We start from the raw sequence: 12,656 nt of genomic DNA on the forward strand, positions 1-12,656 counted from the left end.
GGTGAGCTGGCGCCCCTCCTGGTACCCGCCGCTCGCCCTAGGTCGACGCGTAGAGCTCCGGCGACGTGAGCCTATCCGCGCCGCCGTCGGACATGGATGCCGGCATGTCTCCGGCGACCATTGGAGGGCGGCGCCGCCCTCTTCTGGTTCGCTAGGACGCCGCGCGTCCAACGCGCCCCTCTGCGCAGGCCCTGGCGCCCCCTAGCGTCGAGGCCGTGCTTGACCTGGGCGCCCAGGCCATGGCTGACGCCATGCTGGCGTCATAATGACGTCAGCGGCCTTTTTCTATTTTCTGTTTTTACTATTTACCATTTTCAGAAATTGGTTAAATATTGTTTAATTCATAACTAAATCATTTTAATTCAGAAAAATATGTATAATATATCAAAATGTTCAGAAAAACATTATCTACAATTTTAAGTGTAATTCATACATCATTGCAACAATTAAAATGGCATAATTAGTGGAACCCTAGAAACACCTCTCATATGTCGGGGTCCGATGCTGGAACCCCTTTAACCTGATGATGCACCTAGGGTTTAATCAATTCCTTTAATATGACATATCATTCATATTGTATGCGCATTGCATTATGCCATGTTTTGAATGTTTATTTCCCTTTCCGGTGTTTGGTTCTTCGCGAATAGGATCTGAGCCGGAGTCTAACGTCAACACCACCGAAGAACCGTACTCGTCAGCTGAGGGACAAGGCAAGCCCTAGCCTGGTTCATATATGTTTTTTAAATGCTTTTACTTCTGGTTCCTACATATTGCACACGATTCAACTGTCTTTTATCGATAGGTAGAGTTATCCTATCTATTGCATGTTCCACCTTTGTAGCCTCAAATACCTGATCCACTGCTCCTAGCATAACTAGGTTTGGCATGTGTGCGTCGCGAGAGCCCTTATCTCTTTATGCTTAGCCATGCTTAGTTTGTTACGCTACTACTCCGGTCTTCGGACTGGAGCCTTACAATGAAATGAATCTGGCGTGACAGGTTGACGTGGTAAGTATAGAGATGTTGTTAAACATGACTAAAGGCTCAGACGAGAGGCCACATTGGGATGTGGTGGGTTGTTTCGTTTCTGCCAACCCTAGGAACCGAGTTCTCGCCTCTTGAACCAAGACTGAGCGTACAACCACACGAGGCCCTATTATGGTACCCTCTCGACTCACTAACTTGCCTAGTAGATTCCATGAGTCACATAGTTTGCGCGTTATCTGGACATATGCATTGCATTCTGCTTTGGGTAAAAAGGTACATAACAGGTAGGTAAGCGTGGCCGTGGTGGCTGGGGGTTGCGGCCCCTGGGGAAACCCACCTCGCCTCACATCGTTAAGGACCGACTTCGGGACTTGACCCGTTACGGCGGAACAATCCTTAGCGCGTGACTCATGGTCTCGGCGACAGCAAGGTAAAGGTCGTGGTCGACCACCCTCTGCCGGCTTTCCAAGGAAGAGAGCTAATATATTGGCATTAAGAGTCGGTTGGCACGTGTGGGTAAAGTTGTGCACCCCTGCAGGGTTATGAATCTTTTCGAAAAGCCGTGTCCACGGTTACGGATGACTTAGGAATGGATTCTGTGATCATAGACTACTTGAACCTAATCGTAAAACTTGGCAAACAATGTGTGTTTACGGATACCTTTTCCGGGTGTTGAGGGGGTGATCCGAGGATAGTGGTTCGAGATGATGAAGATTGGTGGATACAATATGATGATCAATAGAGATAGAGATATCGCTCTCTTATCCCCTTTCAAAGGTTCTGAGTAGTCGAGATTCTCTTCTCTCTTATCTTACAAAGGAAAATTGGCTTTACGCAAAAGAAGATCTATAGAAAGCCCGCATACCCGCTTTGCTAAAAGGTTGTACTAAGTCTTGCTGAGTCCCTGTACTCAGCTTTGCATGCTTTTGTTTCAGATGAAGTTGTTGCAGCCGAAGGTGGTTTCTACGTTAACATCGATGGTTAGTTTGGGGTTCCCAGGCAGCAGCCTGCGACCTATGGGCAGGGACGTCGCTTACGTTATGGCTTCTTAAGCCCTTTGCTATCTTGTTATTTAGAATAACATAATTTGCTTCCGTTGCTTGTTGAATGTTGGGTCAGTGACCTCTGCGTGTAATAATTTGGATCTTACTCTGCTAAGAGTTGTAATATATTCTTTTGAGTCGTAGAGTCACTGTTTTGTTACCGATTCTCTCACTGTAGTCTCTCGAGCTCTAGGTTAGGCTTATGTCAGACGAAGATCTGGTATTTGTCTAACCCTGATCCCGGGGGTGCCACAGGTTTTGGTATCAGAGAAGGACTGCCTGTAGGAAACCCTTGTTATCTGGTCGATGTTGAGTCTAGTGGTTGTGAAAACTATTTGAAAGCTAAAGATTATTTGTAAAAACTCTGAATAGGATTCTTTTTACTCCTTATCTGGTGTCAATCTAATGCTGAGTCATCTTACCTTGTTTTGATTGGAAAAAAGGTTTCACTTCTTTTCTATCAATTCAAATCTCTAGGATCCACGGGTTTGGGTGATTTTTTCTCCAGTACTCCGTAACTGGTTGCTTGTCTCAGAGATTCCAGAATGCCTCAGTCAATCTGAAGCATTGTTCCTTTATTCTTGCTTCGGGTGCTTAGCATCCAATTGTTTGCCTTTATGCGACATGGTGATGGTATGTCATCTTTGCATTCCATTTTCATGGTTTGTGATTCGGTTGGTAGTGTATACATTTTGTATGCTTGTTCAACTACTATGATCGATACGATGATATATCTTTATATCACATGTCTTGTCCTTCAGCATGCTCATTGCATTCGGTACATGCTATCCTCCTGTTGAATCTTTCCGGTGAATCCGTGTCTCATGGTTTTTGTCTTTTCCTCAGGATGTCAGGCGGTACTAGAAGTGGTGCTGGCCGTGGTCATGGGCGTGGTCATGGCCGTGGCAATGGCCGTGGAGATGGTCATGAGGAGAATGTTGACCTTCCTCCTCCTCCTTCTATGGTCCAACTCATGGCCATGTACGAAGCCAATCGTGCAGACAACCTGAGGCTCCTTGAAAGGATTGAGCGTAACACAGCTCACCGTCATGAGGAACAAGTGGGGATCCGAAGCTTCATCCGCCTCACCCCACCAGTGTTCAGTTATTCCACTGAGCCACTTGATGCTGACTACTGGCTCCACACCATCGAGCGCAAGCTTGAGGTTGCCCACGCTGCTCAAGCAGATTGGGTGAACTTTGCCACCTACCATCTTGAAGGAACTGCTGGCTCATGGTGGGAAAACTTCCTGTTGATGCAGCCTGCCGGTCATGTCGTGACTTGGCAAGAGTTCAAAGCTGCTTTCCGTGCATATCATATCCCAGAGGGTCTGATGGACGAGAAAAGGGAAGAGTTTCTGAAGTTGCAGCAGGGCAGTGGTTATATCTGTGACTACCAAGGTAACTTCTATCGCCTTGCATGCTATGCTCCTGAAGAGACTTCCACTGATGCCAAGAAGCAAGCCTTGTTCCGCAAGGGACTGGATCCTGAACTTCGTCGAGATCTTCATCTCCTGGACTTCCCAACCTGCCAAGATCTTGTCAACAAGGCTATGAAGGCAGAAAGAGGAAAGGTGGAGTATGAGGAAACTCGCAAGCGTCCTAGAGATACTTCTCAGCCTTCTGGATCAGGCAATCAGCGTCGTCGTGTTTTCATTCCATATAGTGCTGTGCCTCGTGCTCCTTATGCACCAAAGTCTTCTGGTTATGCTCCTCGTCCACAAGCTCCAAGTGCTCCTCCAAGCAATGCTGGTGGAACCAACTATCGTCCCGCCATGGGTACTCCAGGTAGTGGTGCGTGCTTCACTTGTGGTCAACCTGGTCACTACATGAAAGAGTGCCCCCACAATACTTCTGTTCATGGTGCTCCACCACCAAAGAAGTTTACCAAGCCTCCAGCTGTTGGTCGTGGTCGTCTGACCCATGTCACTGCTGAAGAAGCTGAAGCTGATCCAAGCGTCATAATGGGTACGCTTCGAATCAACTCCTTTATAGCTACAGTTCTGTTTGATTCTGGAGCATCGCATTCATTCATATCCCAAGAGTTTGCTCAATTGCATGGGATAACCTTTGTGAAGTTGCCTACCACTCTAATGGTTCAGTCCCCGGGTTCCACTTGGCGTACCAATATGGTTAGTCATGGGAATAAAATCGAGATTGGATATTTGCTTTTTCCAATTCCCCTCATTGCCCTCAAGTCAACCGACATTGATATCATCTTGGGCATGGATTGGCTAGTTAAATATCAGGTTGTCATTGATTGTGCAGCCAGGTCTCTTACTCTAACCGATCTTTCCGGAAGCTCCATTCTGTATTGGTCTCCGTCTGCAACACCTCCATCAGCAGTACACATTCCTGATGCTGAGTTGTATGCCCTTGACGTCTTACCTCCGCTTGAAATTTCTGATGTCCCGGTGGTTTGTGACTTCCCCGATGTCTTTCCGGAAGAATTACCTGGCATGCCACCTGATCGAAGTGTGGAGTTTGTCATCGAGCTGGTTCCTGGAACTGCTCCTGTTTCTCGACGTCCTTATCGTATGCCTCGAGAAGAGTTGGTGGAACTGAAGAAGCAGTTAGAAGAGTTAGAAGGGAAAAGATACATCCAACCTAGTACTTCATCTTGGGGTTGTCCCGCACTCTTTGTCAAGAAGAGGGATACCAACGTTCCGCGTCTGGTTGTTGATTACCGGCCGCTCAACGCAGTAACCATCAAGAACAAGTATCCTCTACCTCGAATCAATGATCTTTTCGATCAACTGAGTGGTGCCACAGTCTTTTCCAAGATGGATTTGAGATCAGGCTACCATCAAATCAAAATCCGAACGGAGGACATTCCAAAAACGGCGTTCATGACTCGTTATGGTCTTTACGAGTACACAGTCATGTCCTTTGGTCTCACAAATGCTCCTACCACTTTTATGCGGCTCATGAACTCTGTGTTCATGGAGTATCTCGACAAATTCGTCATAATCTACATTGATGATATTCTGGTCTACTCCAAAACCGAAGAAGAACACACTGAACACCTACGTTTGGTGTTGACCAAGCTTCATGAACATCGCCTCTACGCCAAGTTCTCTAAATGTGAGTTCTGGCTACAAGAGCTCATCTTTCTTGGCCATGTAGTCTCTGCAAAAGGTGTTGCAGTCATTCTGGAGAAAGTTCAATCCGTTCTTGACTGGAAGACTCCTAAGTCAGCCAAAGAAATTCGGAGTTTCCTTGGATTGGCGGGTTATTACCGTCGATACATCGAGAATTTCTCCAAGATCGCCAAACCAATGACTGATCTTCTCAAGAAAGATAAGAAGTTTGAGTGGTCAGAAAAGGCTGAAGAAAGTTTTCAGACACTGAAAATAAAGCTGACTACCGCTCCGGTACTTGTCCTTCCAGATACAAGCAAAGATTTTGTCATCTTCTGTGATGCATCTCTTCAAGGGCTCGGATGTGTGTTGATGCAAGATGGCCATGTAGTGGCTTATGCCTCTCGACAGTTGAAGCCACATGAGCTCAATTATCCAACTCATGATCTAGAGCTTGCAGCTGTTGTCCATGCTCTTAAGGAATGGCGACCTTACCTTTACGGTAATCGTTGCGAGTTATACTCGGATCATCAAAGCCTGAAGTATCTCTTTACCCAACCGGATCTGAATCTCAGGCAGACAAGATGGTTGGAACTCATCAAAGACTATGATTTGGGTCTTAACTATCAGCCCGGCAAGGCCAACGTCGTTGCTGACGCGCTAAGTCGGAAGTCATATTGCAACAATCTGATGATCAAGCAATATCAACCTGCCCTCCATGAGGAATTTGCACGACTCAATCTTGAAGTTGTTCCTCAGGGGTACCTTGCTAACTGAGAGGTGAAACCCTCTCTTGAAGACCAGATCAAAGCCGCTCAGAAGCGTGATTTGGGTATCACTAAGATCAAAGAGAACATTTCTAGCGGAGACGCTAAATGTTTCTCCGTCAACGATCAAGGTGTTGTCTACTTTGGTAACCGCTTGGTGGTGCCGAAGAAAAAGAATCTGAGAGAGCTGATCCTCCGAGAAGCTCATGAGTCTCCTCTATCTATTCATCCTGGAAGTACAAAGATGTATCAGGATCTTCGCCAAAGATTCTGGTGGACCCGGATGAAAAGAGAAATCGCTCGCTTTGTAGCTGAATGCGACGTTTGTCGTCGTGTAAAAGCTGAGCATCAAAGACCAGCTGGTACTCTTCAACCTTTATCTACTCCTGAGTGGAAATGGGATGAAATTGGCATGGATTTCATTACCGGACTTCCCAAAACTCAGAAAGGAAGCAATGCTATATGGGTAATTGTTGATCGCCTATCCAAAGTTGCTCACTTCCTTCCTATTCGAGAAGACATTACTGCTAGTAAGTTGGCAGATCTGTATGTTTCCCGGATAGTCTCTCTCCATGGTGTTCCGAAGAGGATTATCTCTGATCGAGGAAGCCTGTTTACTTCCAAGTTCTGGGCCAGTTTCCAACAAGCTATGGGAACTCGTCTTTCTTTCAGCACGGCCTATCATCCTCAAACCGGTGGTCAAACTGAGAGGGTGAATCAAATTCTTGAAGACATGCTCAGAGCCTGTGTTATATCCTTTGGCAAGAATTGGGAAAAGTGCCTCCCATTTGCTGAATTCTCCTATAACAACAGTTTCCAATCTAGCCTGGGCATGGCACCTTTTGAAGCTCTTTATGGACGGAAATGTCGAACCCCTCTGAATTGGTCAGAAACCGGTGAAAGACGGTTCTTTGGACCGGACATGATCAAAGAAGCAGAAGATCAAGTTGGCATTATCCGAGAACGTTTGAAAGCTGCTCAGTCTCGTCAAAAGAGCAATTATGATCGTCATCATCAAGAAGTTCGCTATGAAGTTGGCGAGCAAGCTTATCTTCGAGTCACTCCTCTAAGAGGTGTCCATCGTTTCGGTATAAAAGGCAAACTAGCTCCTCGCTATGTTGGTCCTTTCCGCATCCTTGCTAAACGAGGTGCACTTGCCTACAAGTTGGAACTCCCTCCAACTTTTCCTGAAGTTCATGATGTCTTTCATGTCTCCCAACTCAAACGTTGCTTCAAAGATCCCATTCATGGTGTTGATCACGAGACACTTGATCTCCAGGAGGATCTAACCTATTGAGAGTATCCTGTTCGTATCCTTGATGAAGCTGAGCGTAAAACTCGGCGTCAAACCATCAAGTTCCTAAAAGTTCAGTGGTCTCATCACTCTGAGTCAGAAGCAACCTGGGAACGAGAGGATCGTCTCCGATCTGAGTACCCTGCCTTCTTTTCTAAAACTTAGGAATCTCGGGGACGAGATTCTTGTAAGGGGGGTAGAGTTGTAACAGAACCACTTTGCTAATTAAATAAATGATGGTTTGTTCATGTGCATTGCATGAATTTGCATTAATTTGAGAAAATCTTGCACTAAAATGTGTTGAACCAATCTTGCAATTGTTGTAGTTTTGCATTAACAAAATTTTGTGCAAAAATCCCCTCAAATTTTTGGGTCAAAATACCCTAAAAATATCAAAATCTCTCCTGTTTTTGTTTTTCCAGAAAATCCCAAAAAGGGCAGGGGGGTTTTCATAAAGAAGACTTTGTCTTCTTCCCCAGGCAGGCAGGCAGCTGCCTGGCCGGCCCCCTGCCGTCGATCCCGCCGGCGGCCGGGATGCTCCCCGCCGCCCCCGCCGCCTATAAAGCCTTGTGCCGCCGCCGCAAACCCTAGGCCAACCCCATTTCGCCACCTCCTTCCTCCCTCTTCTTCTCTGCGAGCAAACCCTAGCCCGCCGCAGACTTCGCCATCGCCGCCGCTCCGAGCTACCCCGCGCCAAGCCGACGCCGCCAGGAGGTCCGCCGCGACGCCCTCTACCTCCTCCGCCAGCAGCCGCAAGCCGACGGGGCCGGAATCGCCGACCGGGCCCCGCCCGTGCCGTAGGTCCCCGCCGTTCGCCGGCGTTCCCGGCCTCCCCCGGCTCCGGCGACATCACCAACAGCTCCACGGTGAGCTGGCGCCCCTCCTGGTACCCGCCGCTCGCCCTAGGTCGACGCGTAGAGCTCCGGCGACGTGAGCCTGTCCGCGCCGCCGTCGGACATGGATGCCGGCGTGTCTCCGGCGACCATTGGAGGGCGGCGCCGCCCTCTTCTGGTTCGCTAGGACGCCGCGCGTCCAACGCGCCCCTCTGCGCAGGCCCTGGCGCCCCCTAGTGTCGAGGCTATGCTCGACCTGGGCGCCCAGGCCATGGCTGATGCCATGCTGGCGTCATAATGACGTCAGCGGCCTTTTTCTATTTTCTGTTTTTACTATTTACCATTTTCAGAAATTGGTTAAATATTGTTTAATTCATAACTAAATCATTTTAATTCAGGAAAATATGTATAATATATCAAAATGTTCAGAAAAACATTATCTACAATTTTAAGTGTAATTCATACATCATTGCAACAATTAAAATGGCATAATTAGTGGAACCCTAGAAACACCTCTCATATGTCGGGGTCCGATGCTGGAACCCCTTTAACCTGATGATGCACCTAGGGTTTAATCAATTCCTTTAATATGACATATCATTCATATTGTATGCGCATTGCATTATGCCATGTTTTGAATGTTTATTTCCCTTTCCGGTGTTTGGTTCTTCGCGAATAGGATCTGAGCCGGAGTCTAACGTCAACACCACCGAAGAACCGTACTCGTCAGCTGAGGGACAAGGCAAGCCCTAGCCTGGTTCATATATGTTTTTTAAATGCTTTTACTTCTGGTTCCTACATATTGCACACGATTCAACTGTCTTTTATCGATAGGTAGAGTTATCCTATCTATTGCATGTTCCACCTTTGTAGCCTCAAATACCTGATCCACTGCTCCTAGCATAACTAGGTTTGGCATGTGTGCGTCGCGAGAGCCCTTATCTCTTTATGCTTAGCTATGCTTAGTTTGTTACGCTACTACTCCGGTCTTCGGACTGGAGCCTTACAATGAAATGAATCTGGCGTGACAGGTTGACGTGGTAAGTATAGGGATGTTGTTAAACATGACTAAAGGCTCAGACGAGAGGCCACATTGGGATGTGGTGGGTTGTTTCGTTTCTGCCGACCCTAGGAACCGAGTTCTCGCCTCTTGAACCAAGACTGAGCGTACAACCACACGAGGCCCTATTATGGTACCCTCTCGACTCACTAACTTGCCTAGTAGATTCCATGAGTCACATAGTTTGCGCGTTATCTGGACATATGCATTGCATTCTGCTTTGGGGAAAAAGGTACATAACAGGTAGGTAAGCGTGGCCGTGGTGGCTGGGGGTTGCGGCCCCTGGGGAAACCCACCTCGCCTCACATTGTTAAGGACCGACTTAGGGACTTGACCCGTTACGGCGGAACAATCCTTAGCGCGTGACTCATGGTCTCGGCGACAGCAAGGTAAAGGTCGTGGTCGACCACCCTCTGCCGGCTTTCCAAGGAAGAGAGCTAATATATTGGCATTAAGAGTCGGTTGGCACGTGTGGGTAAAGTTGTGCACCCCTGCAGGGTTATGAATCTTTTCGAAAAGCCGTGTCCACGGTTACGGACGACTTGGGAATGGATTCTGTGATCATAGACTACTTGAACCTAATCGTAAAACTTGGCAAACAATGTGTGTTTACGGATACCTTTTCCGGGTGTTGAGGGGGTGATCCGAGGATAGTGGTTCAAGATGATGAAGATTGGTGGATACAATATGATGATCAATAGAGATAGAGATATCGCTCTCTTATCCCCTTTCAAAGGTTCTGAGTAGTCGAGATTCTCTTCTCTCTTATCTTACAAAGGAAAATTGGCTTTACGCAAAAGAAGATCTATAGAAAGCCCGCATACCCGCTTTGCTAAAAGGTTGTACTAAGTCTTGCTGAGTCCCTGTACTCAGCTTTGCATGCTTTTGTTTCAGATGAAGTTGTTGCAGCCGAAGGTGGTTTCTACGTTAACATCGATGGTTAGTTTGGGGTTCCCAGGCAGCAGCCTGCGACCTATGGGCAGGGACGTCACTTACGTTATGGCTTCTTAAGCCCTTTGCTATCTTGTTATTTAGAATAACATAATTTGCTTCCGTTGCTTGTTGAATGTTGGGTCAGTGACCTCTGTGTGTAATAATTTGGATCTTACTCTGCTAAGAGTTGTAATATATTATTTTGAGTCGTAGAGTCACTGTTGTGTTACCGATTCTCTCACTGTAGTCTCTCGAGCTCTAGGTTAGGCTTATGTCAGACGAAGATCTGGTATTTGTCTAACCGTGATCCCGGGGGTGCCACATAAACCAAACCCTCGAAACTTTTTATGATGGCACAAAGTACCAAAAAAAAATTTTTATGTCTCCCAAAACCAAATTTTTGATAAAGATCAAGAGATGTTAAGCATTCTAATAATATAGAAGAGCTCCCCCAAGTTTGGTGCATTATCTAGGATTTTTTATATGAATACAAAATGCACAAAACTAGGATCATCATGCTACCTATATCTTCTAACAATGCTAAGAAAGTTTGAATAGACAACTTAGATCCATAAGATGCAAGGAAGACACATGGGAGTCAAAGCACAACAAATTCATGGCAATAAATAAGGCAATATAAATACAAGAGCCAATGTAGATATGATCAATAAATATCTACCTCATAATTGATTACCAATTGTCCTAGGACAAGAGGTATTAGGAAATATTTCCCGGTGGTAGTTTGTAAGTATACATAAGATCATATTTACAACGAACAAAGCATATGGTAAAAGATAAGAGTTAACCATCATGCAAATATAGTTTCTTGATAGCTTCATTTAGTCATACCAACATGCAAGGCAATTAATAGTATTCATACCAACATGCAAAGCAATTAATAGTATTCATACCAACATGCAAAGCAATTAATAGTATGACTTGAAGCACTTGGTTTTCCAAAAATGTATTGAGGGACACGTTGTGAAAAACCATGCCAAGAAAAACTTTCACAAATAAGATCCACAAAGATATTAACAATGAAGCCATTTAAGCAAATTGGAGCTTGTTTGAGCAAACATGCCACATAGGAGAGAGATAATTTACGATATCAATTCTATGTGACACAACCTCAAATGTTCACATTTTCTAGGCTTGTAATATGCACAAAGCTTATTACTCCCCCATAATGTGATAAGGAATCTCTTTTCACAAGAGGCAAATAAGATCCAAGTAGAGATATTAATGGACATTAGAATTTGAATTTCTCATGAAGATGACATACCACATAGCGACTAGATAATCTCGCAATATCAGTTCTAAGTGATATTCCTCATGTACACACATTGTTAGGATTGTGAAATTCCTAAAGGCATATCACTCCCCCAAAATGTTATAGTCCATTAATCTCTCATAAGAGCCATATAAGATACAACAAGATGCAAAGAGGCTCCAACACAAGCACAAATACATGGTGTGCAACCTAACATACATAGACTTGATTTCTCAAGAAAAACAAGTAGGATGCACAACATATACAAACACATGTTAGGAACAAAACTAACACATGCAAAGGGGCGAGTAACTTTCAATATAAATGAGTTGAGCACATGTTACCGCAAGAAGGAACATTGGGTATATGATAGAAGTAAGATAACCAAAAGACTTGGCTTGAGATAATATAAATGATGAAGATCCCTTAATTCTTCATGATGTAGCCAAGTCTCCAATGCCCTCCAACAAGCACCTATTGATCAAGTTTTGGATTGTTGGTCCCCAACTAAGTTGGGTCCTAAGAGGTTAGTCACAATAGGCTTGGCAACCCAAATGGTTCTTTTCTTGACACCACTTTGAGCACCAACAAATTTGGCAAACACATTGCCACCCTCATCCTTACGAAGAGAATAAACATCATCAACGGTGATAGAGTTGGATGAGGTACCAATAGTGCAAAAGGAGGAGATGTGGCCCTTCTCGCGGCATATGTAGCAAGTTCTTTTCTTCTCCTTCTTCTCACTAGATTTCTCCACAATGGGAGCATTGGCTTGATTCTTCTTGGGAAGTGACATTTCTTCAACTTGAGGTTGAATATGAGTTTGAGCTTGAGGCCGCTTCCCTTTTTGCTTCTTCTTCAAAGGGCAAGATCTAACATGGTGCCCTTCAATTTTGCACTTGAAGCAAACAATCTTGGCCGGGTCTTTGACTTGTACTTGGCCCTTGTTGTTGTTGTTGTTGTTGGACTTGTTCTTTTTGTTGGATTTGAATCCAAGTCCACTCTTGTCATTGGGGGATTGTTGCACACTTAACATCGTGTCAAGTTTGCATTTCCCTTCATGACTCTTTACCAAGTCGGTCTTCAAAGAAGTGACTTGGGCCTTGAGCTCTTTGATTTCCTCTACATGGTTAGTAACAACACAAGTACTAGAGGAAGTAGAACCTTCATTGTTAGAGCAACAAGGCAAGGAAGATAATTCATCACAAGATTTAGCAATATTATAAGTGGATGAATTACTAGGACTAGCACATGGCAATATAGCATTTTGGGTAGTAGTGCTAGTATCCACATGAGGCTCACAAGGTGTTGCCTTTGATATGATAGCCTCATGAGCTAACTTTAGCCTATCATGAGAAGCTAGAAGATCCTCATGGGAGCTAGAAAGCTT

This window comes from Lolium perenne, chromosome 3 (assembly GCF_019359855.2).
Source record: "Lolium perenne isolate Kyuss_39 chromosome 3, Kyuss_2.0, whole genome shotgun sequence".
NCBI lineage: Eukaryota > Viridiplantae > Streptophyta > Magnoliopsida > Poales > Poaceae > Lolium > Lolium perenne.